The following is a 12,978-nucleotide window of genomic DNA, read 5'->3' as shown; positions in this document are numbered from 1 at the left end:
GAGCAAAAAAAAAAAAAGTACAGTTTCAACCACATAAAATTAGGCCTTATACAACCATGTCAATAAAAGAAAAAAAAAAGCATGGCTGCTTAAAAATGGGAGAGGCAAAATCTGGAAAATAATGGCTGGCCATTAAGGGGTTAATACACATCCAGTGCACTGTGCTCTTCTTATCTGAGGCTTCTTGCCCAGACTAGTCTTCTCTCATGGGCAGCTTCCTGCAGGATGATACCAACAGCCCATTCTAAGCCTGGGTTCACACGTGACTGATTAGCTGAAGGATTTTGTTCGGCAAGTCTGCAGTATTGTACAGTACCAGAACTTCTGTATACAAAAACGGCAGTGTAAACGGACCCGTGGTGCGGATTTAAAATTTACAGCAGATCAATTTGCGCCACGGATCTCTCTTGCGGATTTTACCCATTGCAGTGCAGAGGATGAAGTACTTTTCTATGGCAAGACATACCTCCCAACTGTCCCAGTTCCAGCGGGACAGTTCCAGATTTCGGCGGCTGTCCCATGGTCCTGGGGGGGCTGAGGCATGCCCGTTTTCAGCTGTATCTGCGTCCTGACAATGCAGATACAGCTGAATACAATAGTTTTATGTTTTATTAAAGCTACACGGGCAGTACAACTGTAAGAGGGGCACTAAGGGAGCATCACAACTGTAAGGGGGGCACTAAGGTGGCAGCACAGTTGTAGGCTGAGCATTAAGGGGGAACATTGCTGTAAGCAGAAATAAGGGGGCAGAAAAGTTATAGGCTGGGCACTGAAGGGTTAGCACTACTAGAAGGGAGCAGCATTACTGTAAGGGGGCACTAAGGAGGCAGCTCAGTTGTAGGCTAGGCACTAGAGGACAGCACTACGGTAAAGGGGCAGCACTGTGCTAAGGAGGCATAATAGCGATGTGACAGTTGATCCTAGTCTAATAGTGACCAGGTTTACACATAAGATCATGCCAGGATCCCAGGCTAATAGTGACCAGGTTTACACATAGAGTAATGCCAGGACCACAGTCTAAGGGCTCATGTGTGTGTCCGTTCCATTTTTTTGTGGCCTGTATGCAGAATCATTCACTTCAATGCAGGAAAACAGAAATGACCCTGTGCGCATTCCGTGTCCTTATGTCCGCATGGCATTCTGCCAAAACATTTAGAATACATCCTATTATTGTTCGCATTACAGACAAGGATAGGTCTGTTCTATTAGTGGCCGGCCCTTCTATTCCACAAAAATGCGGAATGCACATGTCTGGTATCGATGTTTTGTGGATCCACGATTTGCAGACCGCAAAAACACCAAACGGTCATGTGCATGAGTCCTAATGACCACGTTTACATATAGGCGTAGGGTCATGCCAGGATCCTAGTGTAGTACTAACCTGGTTTACACATAGGATCATGGCAGGACCCTATTCTAATAGTGACCAAGTTTACGGTCCGTACACATGTCAGTATTTTTTCCTTCAGATTTTTGTTCTGTTTTTTGTGAATCTGTGTTTCCGCAAAATACTTTTTTCAAAATGTACACGGCAGTGGGTCCATCCCATTGTTGCTCAGCACCTTAAAAAATTACAGTTCCATACGTATAACGATCTATATAACGATCTGTGACGTGACCCCATTAAGTTCAAAAACTATTGCCGGATGTCCATGGAAGCATTTCATCACCTGCTGGTCTGTCTTCATCCTGACCTGACTTTCATGGACACCAGGATGAGGTGCAGCATATCTGCTGAGCAAAGGTTGATTGTCACCTCGAGGTAAGTGAATTTTATCTTTTTAAATACTATATATTGAATATTAACTTTATTTATTTTTTTAGATTCCTTGCAACCGGAAACTCATTTGCTTTTCGAGTTTCTCCTTGGGATCTCAACAATCTCTGGGATCGTCTGTCATACCTGCAAAGTCATCTGGCAGCTACTCAGAGAAGCGGTGATTGGCTTTGTATCGCCGAGGGATTTCACCAATCTGCGCAGTTTCCTAACTGCATTGGGGCACTGGATGGAAAAGCCTCCATCACTCAGTGTCCCAGTACTTCAATTACAAACAATATTTTTCTGTAGTGCTGATGGACTTGGCTGACAGTAATTACAAGTTTGTAATTGTTGATATCGGGGCCTATGGGAGCACTTCAGACGCCGGCATCTTTAGTGCTTCCAGAATGGGTGAACGGCTTCAGACAAACCACCTTGCCCTGCCACAGCCCAGTAGACTACCCGTATCTGCAGGTCCGCCGGCTCCATTTGTGATTGTGGCAGATGAAGGATTTGCATTGTCACCCTACATGATGCGGCCCTTCCCTAGACGCGATCTGGATGACCGGAAGCCCATCTTCAACTGGATTGACTCGCGCCCGTCGGTATGTTGAGTGTGCTTTTGGAATACTGTCCACAAAGTAGAAAGTGTTAATGTCATCCATACAGATTAATCCGGACAATGCCACCGTGGTGATACAGGTCTGTGTACTCCTACACAACTTCACCAGGATTCACAATGCCTCCACAGATGCAGAATTGGGCTTAAATATAACATCTTCGGTCATTTTAGACCTGAGTCGGCCCGGATGCCCTGGAACGACTGGACTAGCTGTTCGGGAACTCTATGCCGACTACTTCTGCATTGTCGTAGCAGTTGGACGCCATTCATGGAAGACGTTGATTTCAGCTGGAATCTGGTTTAAAATTTTAATAAACTTTTTTTTTTTTTATTAGGCTACTGTCACATTAGCGTTATCAAATCCGCTATTGAGATCCATCATCGGATCTCAATAGCGGAAGAAAACACTTCAGTTTTGTCCCCGCTCATTGTCAATGGGGACAGAACTGAACAAAAAGGAATGCGCTAAAATGTATTCCATTCCGTTTGGTTGCGCTCCCATCATGGACAGAATAACGCTGCAAGCATAATTTGGTGTAACTACCTACTAATACCTCATTTCTAATTACGTCTTAAAAAGTTAAAAAATATTTTTAATGTGAAAAAACTTGTTGTCCAGGTTCAGAACTGAACGCGAACATGTCCCATTTATCTAATAATTTTTAAGGGGATTCATCTTTGAACTCGAACAACATATGACGTAATCAGACCCGCAATCAACAAAGAATAAACTTCTATGCAGACAAGGTACAGCAAGTATAGAACATCAGCATTTTAAAGGGACAGCACATGATGATTTTTATTGTTTGTATTCAGCTAAATGCTGTTCATGCGTTGGCGTTATTGAAACAATAGAAGCCGTCATGTTCCGTATCAATAAAAAGCTGATTGTTAAATTATAATAAATTACAATTTTTAGGTACAATTATTTTATATTGTTGACCTGCACAGATAATAGCTCATCAATTTAAAATGCAATCCTACATTTTTTTATGCTAATTTCATACTGGCGGCAGCATGTTCCGGCGGGGGAACAGCCTGCTGAATCCGTGCTGAAGCTATACTACTGTGCTGCTTGATTTCCGCTCCAGCCCTATTCACTATAATGGGAACGGGCTGGAGTAAATGGGGCCAGAGCTGAAATCAAACTTCATGGTGGGCTAGCTTTAGAATGGATCGCTGTCGTCTGCCTGATGAACGACAAACACGTTCCTCCAAAACAGGAGTTGTTTCCACGTTGTCCTTATTTTCGGTAAGCTGCATAATCTCTGGTTCTACTCTCTCTTGCATATCCACTGTCTCTTCTTGCGGAGCTTGAGAGGCCTCTGATTCTATTTGGGAAACATCCTCTGCAGACTGAATTAATTTGAGCTGAATCAGAAGAAAGATTGTTCACAGTGCTGTTGAAAAAAAATATATTATAATTATATGTAATTTTTTTATTTACATTTAAATAAATATTTTAAAAAATGACCTCCTTAGTTCCATTAGAGGTTTTAAAAATTGCAGTTGTCTTGTGTACATGTATGTTTGTTTGTTTTTTTTTGCTTAATTAGCCATCACAACTATGGCAGGAATACCATCTCTTCTTTAAATCTTTAACTGTTAAAAAAGAGAAAAAAATTGTTAAAATAAATAATTAAAAACCAATATTAAAAAAATGTATATGAGACGGGCACTATCCATGCGGCTGCCTCAATGAATCCTAAACCATTCAGCTAGAATGCGTCCATGAGCCGTCAGAATAAAAAATAAAATAAAAAGGGTTCTAGGCCTATGACCCTATCCTGCACCTAAACTATCACACACATCCTTCTGCCTATCAACTAGAAATTGTGAAAGAGGCCTATATAAAACTCAATGTATATACCAAAAATGTACATTTCTGCAATATAATTGAGTTCATAAAGATTTGAAAAAAATAAAAATAAAGTTAGACCACGGTTGCTATGAAACAAGTTGATTAATGCATTGCAGAAAGGGAATAATAAATATATGCAATGCAATAAAGACTAGGCCTCGTGCACAAAAATGGAATAATCTAGAAGTTATATAGTGGCCATATGTCCTAAAGCAGCATAGAAAATGTTCAAATGAGCATCCATCGTCACTCAAATGTACACTATCTATGCTGTTTCGGGACATATGGCCCACTAACGGACCTTATGTCTAAATCTATACTTAAAAATTACACATTTCATATTAAAATGATGTACTCACTAATTTTGTCCTTCTGGACACGGTCATGATAGTCAGCCTTCCGTGTGTTCCATAAGGAAGGGCGCTCTTGGATCATTACGATCAATTTTTCTACCTCAAAGGAGGACATTTTCAATGTGTGTGTCTCTCTACACAGCTTTCCAAGGTACTGAAAGCACATGTCACAAGGGGCAGACCTTATTTTTTTCTATTTCCTGGAAACGGATCCGCAGTTGCGGACGACATGCGGAACTGTCACTATGCAGTGTTCTGGGAAGCGGGGACGGCTGGGGCGGCTCGCGTCACCAGCGCGCCCGGCGTCGCCCGTTCCCATGACAACCGCAATAGGGCTGATCGCTCAGCTGCTTCAGAACTCAGGAGTCATGTGACGCTGGCCTTGTCACATGACTCCACCAGCGCTCTATTTAAACAGGCAATCTGCTGGCCACAGATTGCCTGTTATTGAGGTCCTTCCTGCATGATACTCACCTGGTTTGTGTGTTCCTGCTCAGCTTCCGATTTCCCGTCCGTCTCATCCTCTGGTCTTGGCGTGCTCTCCTGGTTTGACTTCGGCTTGTCCTGACGATTCTCTGCTTGCTCCTCCGGTACCTTTTCTGCTCTTTTGGTTTTGACACGGCTTGTTTGACCTTTCTGTTTATGTGTTGTTTGTCTTCCCTGCACTATCCTAGCTAAGGGTTTGTCGACCAGTTTTCCCTTGTCGCTAGGACTTCCAAGGCAAGTAGGCAGGGACAGGGGTGAGGGTGGAGTTCAGTGGTCACTACCCTACCCCCTGTGTGTGTGACAGCAACACCTTGCAGCATTCCGCATGTCATCTGCATTTTTTGCGGATCCATTGACTACAATGGGACCAGGAAACGTATTTTGCGGACAATAGTAGGACAAAATGATGAAGAAAGGGCATCACTCCGGTCTTGTAGGTGATGTTTATAACACCCAAAAGCAATGCAGCATTTCAGCTCTCTCAATGGAGCCTTTGTCAAGCTAGTGAACATCGTGCTCTCAACATATTTAAATAAATGGGTCTCATCAATGTGACATAATTGCTCATGAAAGAAAAATGACAAATATACAGTGTAAAACATGATTGAAAACTTCATTACAATATAATGATGTGCACAAATCGCGATATTGATTACATAGTGTTTATGATTACAGTAAAAAGTTATCCCATACCTATGATTCAGTGTTACATTCATAATTGTCGCTAATTCCTATATAAAGTGCATCTGTGCTAAAGTCATAAATCAATTAAAAAAGAGGACAAACCCACGTCATGAATTCTCACATAAACTTCAGCGTCCCTTAAAAAATTTAATGAATGCATCACAAGTCCATGACTATATCACCCAAAAATCAACGTTTAATCCATTAGGTTTAAAGTTTGCAATTAGTAAATCCAATAGAGTTCACGCTGTTTCAGCATGACTGACCTATCACCGCCCCGCCGTGGCATGGCGACCTGGTCAATGGTCCTGAAACGTAAATCCCTCTGTGTGTTTTGCTTCCGTAAGGTGTTTTAGTATCCGACGAGGGACGCTGAAGTTTGATCACACATGTGAGAATTCATGACGTGGGTTTGTCCTCTTTTTTTAATTCATTTATGACTTTAGCACAGATGCACTTTATATAGGAATTAGTGACACTGAATCTATTTAAATATGTTGAGAGCACTAGGTTCATTAGCTTGACAAAGGCTCCATTGAGAGAGCTGAAATGCTCTATTTCACCTGATTTTCACTACAAGACCGGAGTGCTGCCCTTTCTTCATCATTTTTACTTTACTGTTCCTGTTTTGGGAACTATTGTGGAATTTGCACCTGGCAAACCTATAGCGTGCTGCTGACTTCTTTTGCTTTTTCAATAGTAGGACAAGCTATATTTTATTTGCGGATCTGCATAACGGAACGGAATGAAATGACTGATGCGGACAGCACCCTGATTGAAATGAATGGGTCTGCATTACGTTCCGCGGAATGGATGAGAATTACAAACTACGGACATGTGAATGGACCCTTACACATAGGGTCATGACAGGATCCCAGTCTAATAGTGACCAGGCTTAAACATAGGGTCATGCCAAGGCCCTAGTCTAGTAGTGACATGGTTTACACATAGGGTCATGCCAGGATCCCAGTGTAATAGTGACCACGTTTACACATAAGGTCATGCCAGAATCCTATTCTAACAGTGACCAGGTTTAGGCCTCTTTCACACTACCGTATGGCTATTTCAGTGTTTTGCGGTCCGTTTTTCACGGATCTGTTCTTCCATTTTTTTGTTACCGTTGTGTTTCCGTTCCGTTTTTCTGTTCTGTTTTTCCGTACGGCATATACAGTATGCAGTAATTAGATAGGAAAAATTGTGCTGGGCATACATTTTCAATAGATGGTTCCGCAAAAACGGAACAGATACGGAAGACATACGGATGCATTTCCGTATGTGTTCCGTTTTTTTTGCGGACCCATTGACTTGAATGGAGCCACGGAACATGATTTGCGGACAATAATAGGACATGTTCTATCTTTCAACGGAACAGAAAAACGGAAATACGGAAACGGAATGCATACGGAGTACATTCCATTTTTTGTAAAGAACCATTGAAATGAATGGTTCCATATGCGGACCGTATACGGAACACAAAAAAGGCCCGCAAAACGGAAAAAAAAAACGGTTGTGTGAAAGAGGTCTTATACATAGGGTCATGCCAGGATCCTGGTCTAATGGTCATTAGGTTTAAACACAGGGCCATGCCAGTACCTAGTCTAATAGTGACCAGGTTTAAACATAGGATCATTCCAGGATCCTATTATAAGAGTGAACAGCTTTACTCATAGAAAGAAGAGAGGTTATGGCAGCATCTCCGGTATATCCTTTATTGTAGCCATGAGTGCGTACAAGTAGCAAAAAATACGACGTTTCGGCTACATTATCAAGCATGTGAACAATAATTATAGCAGCCGTAAATAGTAAAAATTAACTCCTCCCACCATTTGGTGGGATCACAACCCACTACTATCATCTGTGTAATTAACCACTTCACATCTGGGCCATTTGCCCCCTTCCTGACCAGGCCTAATTTTGCAAATCTGACATGTGTCACTTTATGTGGTAATAACTTTGGAACACTTTTATTTATCCAAGCCATTCAGAGATTGTTTTCTCGTGACACATTGTACTTCATGCTAGTCATAAATTTGAGTCAATGTATTTCACCTTTATTTATGAAAAAATCCCAAATTGACCAAAAAATTTAAAAATTCGCAATTTTCTAAATTTCTATTTCTCTGCTTTTAAAACAGAAAGTGATACCTCATAAAATATTTATTACTTAACATTCCCCATATGTCTACTTTATGTTGGCATCATTTTGGAAATGTCATTTTTTTTTTTTTTTAGGACGTTAGAAGGCTTAGAAGTTTAGAAGCAATTCTTAAAATGTTTTAGAAAATTGACAAAACCCACTTTTTAAGGACCAGTTCAGGTCTGAAGTCACTTTGTGGGGCTTACATAGTGGATACCCCCATAAATGACCCCTTTGTAGAAACTACACCCCTCAAGTTACTTAAAACTGATTTACAAACTTTGTTAACCCTTTAGGCGTTCCACAAAAATTAAAGGAAAATGGCAGATTTTCCATTTTAATTGATTTTTTTCTTTAACACATCGAGGGTTTACAGCCAAACAAAACTCTATATTTATTACCCAGTATCTTCGATTTACAGAAACACCCCACATGTGGTCATAAACTGCTGTATGGGCACACAGCAGGGCGCAGAAGAAAAGGAGCGCCACATGGTTTTTAGATGCCATGTCCCATTTGAATCAGCCCTGATGTACCCTTACAGTAGAAACTCCCCAAAAGTGACCCTATTTTGGAATCTAGGGGATAAGGTGCCAATTTTATTGGTACTATTTTTGGGTACATATGATTTTTTGATCATTCATTATAACACTTTATGCGGCAAGATGACCAAATAATTGGTTGTTTTAGCACAGTTTTTATTTATTTATTTTTACAGCGTTCACCTGAGGGGTTCGGTCAAGTGACATTTTCTTTTAGAGCAGATGGATACGGATTTGGCGATACCTAATATGTATACTGTTTCTTATTTAAGTTTTACGCAATAATAGCATTTTTGAAACCAATAAATTATGTTTTAATGTGTCCATGTTCTGAGAGCTATAGTTTTTTTGATTTTTTAAATGATTTTCTTATGTGAAAATGGGCTCATTTTTTGCGGGATGAGGTGACGGTTTTATTGGTACCATTTTGTGGGACATACGCCTTTTTGATCACTTGGTGTTGCACTTTTTGTGATGTAAGGTGACAAAAATGGCTTTTTTTGACACTTTTTTTAATTTATTTTTTACGATGTATATTTTTTATTTATTTATTTCACTTTAACACAATAATAGCATTTTGTAAACCCCAAAAATTATGTTTTAATGTCTTCATGTTCTGAGAGCTATAGTTTAATTTTTATTTTTTGAGTGATTTTCTTATGTAGCACGATGACGTCATCGACATGCGCAATGCTCCCTGCTAGATGCTGACATGGAGTCCAGGTATACTTTAGCTTGACTGATTGCGACCATCTCATATAAGGTAAACATAGTGATTAATTATGCACTGATGTGTTTGATTAGATACTAGATTGTGTTCACTTCTTAATTACACAGATGATAGTAGTGGGTTGTGGCTTCACGCTGTTTGGTCCCAACAAATGGTGGGATGAGTTAATTTTTACTTTTTATGGCTGCTATAATTATTGCTCACATTGTGGCTGATGCATTCCGTGATTAGTCGGTGAGGTCCGTTGATGCTGCTCTACCCTTTTGCCTTTACAGGTTTACTCATAGGGTCATGGCACACCTCTCAGTATAGCTATGCAGAGCCAAAGAGGCACAACATACAGAGCACCACTTCTGCCCCTTAGTTTTAGGAAAAAAAATGATAATCTTAATTATAGTCATTGTATGATGGGAAATTACATCATTTAGCCAGTTTTCGACTGCCCATAAGCTATAAACATCTGGGAGGTCGAGACTTATCTCTGATCACAGGTTTTAAAACAGCCATTCAGTGATCACAGCTTCCCGCTAATCATGCAGCTACTGAGCAGGGGGCACACTGTCAGTGAAAGCAGGGCACCCCATAGAGAATGGTTATTCCTTCCCTAACGCTTTGTATATAGATCAGGAAGTGCTATGCTGCTTCTTGTTCTGGCTGAAGTGGTCATGTCAGTCTTACCAGACCTATATCAACTCTGCTTTAGGCTGAACAGCACTGTGGCGTGCTGTACAACCTCTCTGGGGTCTGTATACCGCATGTAACTGGGGCTACGATGTCAGCCCCAGTTATGGGGAAAATCAGCAATGAAAAAATGTGACATTAAATGTCCCCTAAAGTTTTAAAAGACCTTATGGGGGCACAAATTGTAAAATAAAAATAAACAAAAAACGTGTTTTAAAACAATAAAAAAACAAATTTCAGGTTAGAAAAATTCCAATTTCCCTCATCAAATTTATCATTGTAAAAAATAGACATATATGGTGTCGCTGCATCAGAAACAGCTGGCTCTATAAAAATGTCACATGATCTACCTCTTTAGGTGAATGCCATAAAAAAAAAAAAAAAAAAAAAACTGTGCCCGAACAGCTATTTTTTTTTCCACCTTGTCTTCAAAACAATGTAATATAAAGCAATAAAAATTCATATGTAACCCAAAATAAGAACAATAAAAACGTCATCTCATCAAGCAAAAAAACAAGACCTTCACCAGAAAAATAAAAAAAGAATGTTTCTCAGAAAATTGTGACAAAAAACATGATTTCTTTAAAAAAAAAAATTTTATTGTGTACAACTGAAAAAATGTACCTCAAAATGGTACCAATGAAAATCTCATCCTATTCCACAAAAAAGCCCTCACACAAGACCATTGCCAGAATAATAAAAATATATATATATGGCTCTCCGAAACTGGCAACATATGGAAAAATATGGAAAAATATTACTTATTGCTTTCATTGTGTAAAAGTAGCAAAGCTAAAAAAAATAAATATGTAACTCTACTGACCAGTACAATAAAGTTAACATGTTGTTTTTCCCATACAGTGCATGATGTATCAAAAAAGCAATGGCAGAGTTGCTGCCTTTTCTTAATCCTGCTTCCCAAAAAGTGAAATAAACAGTGATCAAAAAGTCGTATGTACCTCAACATAGAACCAATTATAATGACCACTTATTTTGCTAAAAATAAGCACCTGCACAGCTCCATCTAGAAAATGTGATGTAGAACTCGAAAACCATTTCAGCTAAATCCACACTCCAAAAGTCCAATGGCGCTTTTTACCATCTGAGCCCTGCCATGTTCCCATACAGCAGCTTACATCTACATTTATGGCATTTCTGTACCCAGTAGAACCCGCCTAAGAATGCAAGAAATGTGGTGTAAGTCTCAGATGGCACCAGCTGGGCAAAACATTGGTCCCCAAAAATTGCCATTTTTCTTTTGCAACATCCACAGCACATTCATTTCTGTTAAATATCTGTGGCATCAAAATGCTCACTCCACCCCTTAATACCTTGAGGGGTGTAGTTTCCAAAATGGAGGTCACTTCTCGGAGGCAAAACACCTGTGACATCCAAATGCTTACTACACCTCTTAGTAAATTCTGTCAGGGGTGTTTTTTTATTTATTTTTATTGCGTGAGTTCTAGGAGGTTTCTTTTTTCACTTCACTACAGGTCCTCTGCAGTTGTCAGCCACTGCTCTACAATGGGTAACAAGTTCTGGGGTGCTTCTTTTCTTGTGAAAATGAAAAAACAACATTTTATTTGTAAAAAATGTAATGTTTTAAAATTCTACAAAAGGCCTCTTGGGTCAAAGTGCTCTCCACAAGCCCTTGAAAAATTCCTTGAAGGGTGCAGTTTCCAAAATAAGGTCATTTTTGGGAGGGTTCACTGTAGGGGGTACCTCATGGTCTTGTCAAATATAACATAGTGCTCCAAAACCATTCCTCCTAAAGCCATATGGCGCTCCTTCCATTCTGAGCCCTTCTGTTTGCCCATACTGGCACATATGGGGTCATTCTGTAAAATGTAAAATCAGGGTAATAAATATTGAGGTTTGCTTTACTGTTAACCCTTGCTGTCTTACAGAAAAAAGCTACTGAAATGGAAATTCGGCAAACAAAATAAAATTTTAAATGTCACCATTTTGCTTTAATTCTTGTTGAATACCTAAAGGTTAACAACAAACCGGGACTCTCTACTATCTCCTCCCCCCTCCCACCCTGTCCCTCTGATTTCCCCCTCCCCCTGATTTCCCCCTCCCCCATCAGTTTTCTTTGGTTCGGTTTTGGTTATGGGTTTGACCACTTTATGTTATCACACCAAATATGAGTGATTCTCCATGCTGCTCTGTCTTTTGTATGTGCTATTTATTGTTTTACTGGGAATTGTAGCTAATGTATTATTGTAAAATGAAAAACTGACATCTTTTGTATTGACAACAATCTCTACGCAGTGGCAGGACAGTGCTTTAATGTGAGAATATGTCTAGTTGTCATTTTGATTTTGATGTCTTTAATAAAATATCTTTAAAACTAAAGGGTTAACACAATTTCTAAAATAATTTTTCAATAATTTGAGTGTGTTTTCTAAAATGGGCTCATTTATGGGTGGCTTCTATTACCGTATTTTTCGCCCCATAAGACGCACTTCCCCCTCCCCCTAAAATGGGGGAAGAATGCCCCTGCGTCTTATGGGGCAAATGCTGACATTTTTTACATCGCAGGGTGCGGGAGGAGGAGCTGGGGGGCGGCAATTGCGGCGGGGCCGGTGCAGTCACTGTACTCCGGTCCTGCCGCTCCAGTGCTGCACTATACAAATATAAAATGTCTCATTCAATTAAAAGTGATTAAACATGCCCCCCCACTTTTAATATTACCGTACACCCTAACCGCTTCTGTAGAATTCAGCCAGGCCGGGAGGGCGGCAGCGTAACTCCCTGATGTCACATGCCTGCGCCGCCTACTTTATGAATGACGCGCCGGCCGCCCTGCCTGCCTGTGTTGTACAGAAGCTGTTAGGATGTAAGGTAATATTAGGAGTGAGGGGGCATGTTTAATCACTTTTAATTGAATGAGACATTTTATATTTGTATACTGCAGCACTGGAGCAGGGGGGGGGGGGGAATCTGTGGATGACACTGTTAAGGGCTGGGGGGTCTGTGGATGGCACTGTTATGCGCTGGGGGGGTCTGTGGATGGCACTGTCATGGGGTGGGGGGTCTGTGGATGGCACATATATAACAGTGCCACCCACAGATCCCCCATAACAGTGCCACCCACAGATCCCCCATAACAGTGCCACC

This window comes from Bufo gargarizans, unplaced genomic scaffold, assembly GCF_014858855.1.
Source record: "Bufo gargarizans isolate SCDJY-AF-19 unplaced genomic scaffold, ASM1485885v1 original_scaffold_2009_pilon, whole genome shotgun sequence".
Classification (NCBI taxonomy): domain Eukaryota; kingdom Metazoa; phylum Chordata; class Amphibia; order Anura; family Bufonidae; genus Bufo; species Bufo gargarizans.
Note: the sequence above shows the minus strand (reverse complement) of the source record.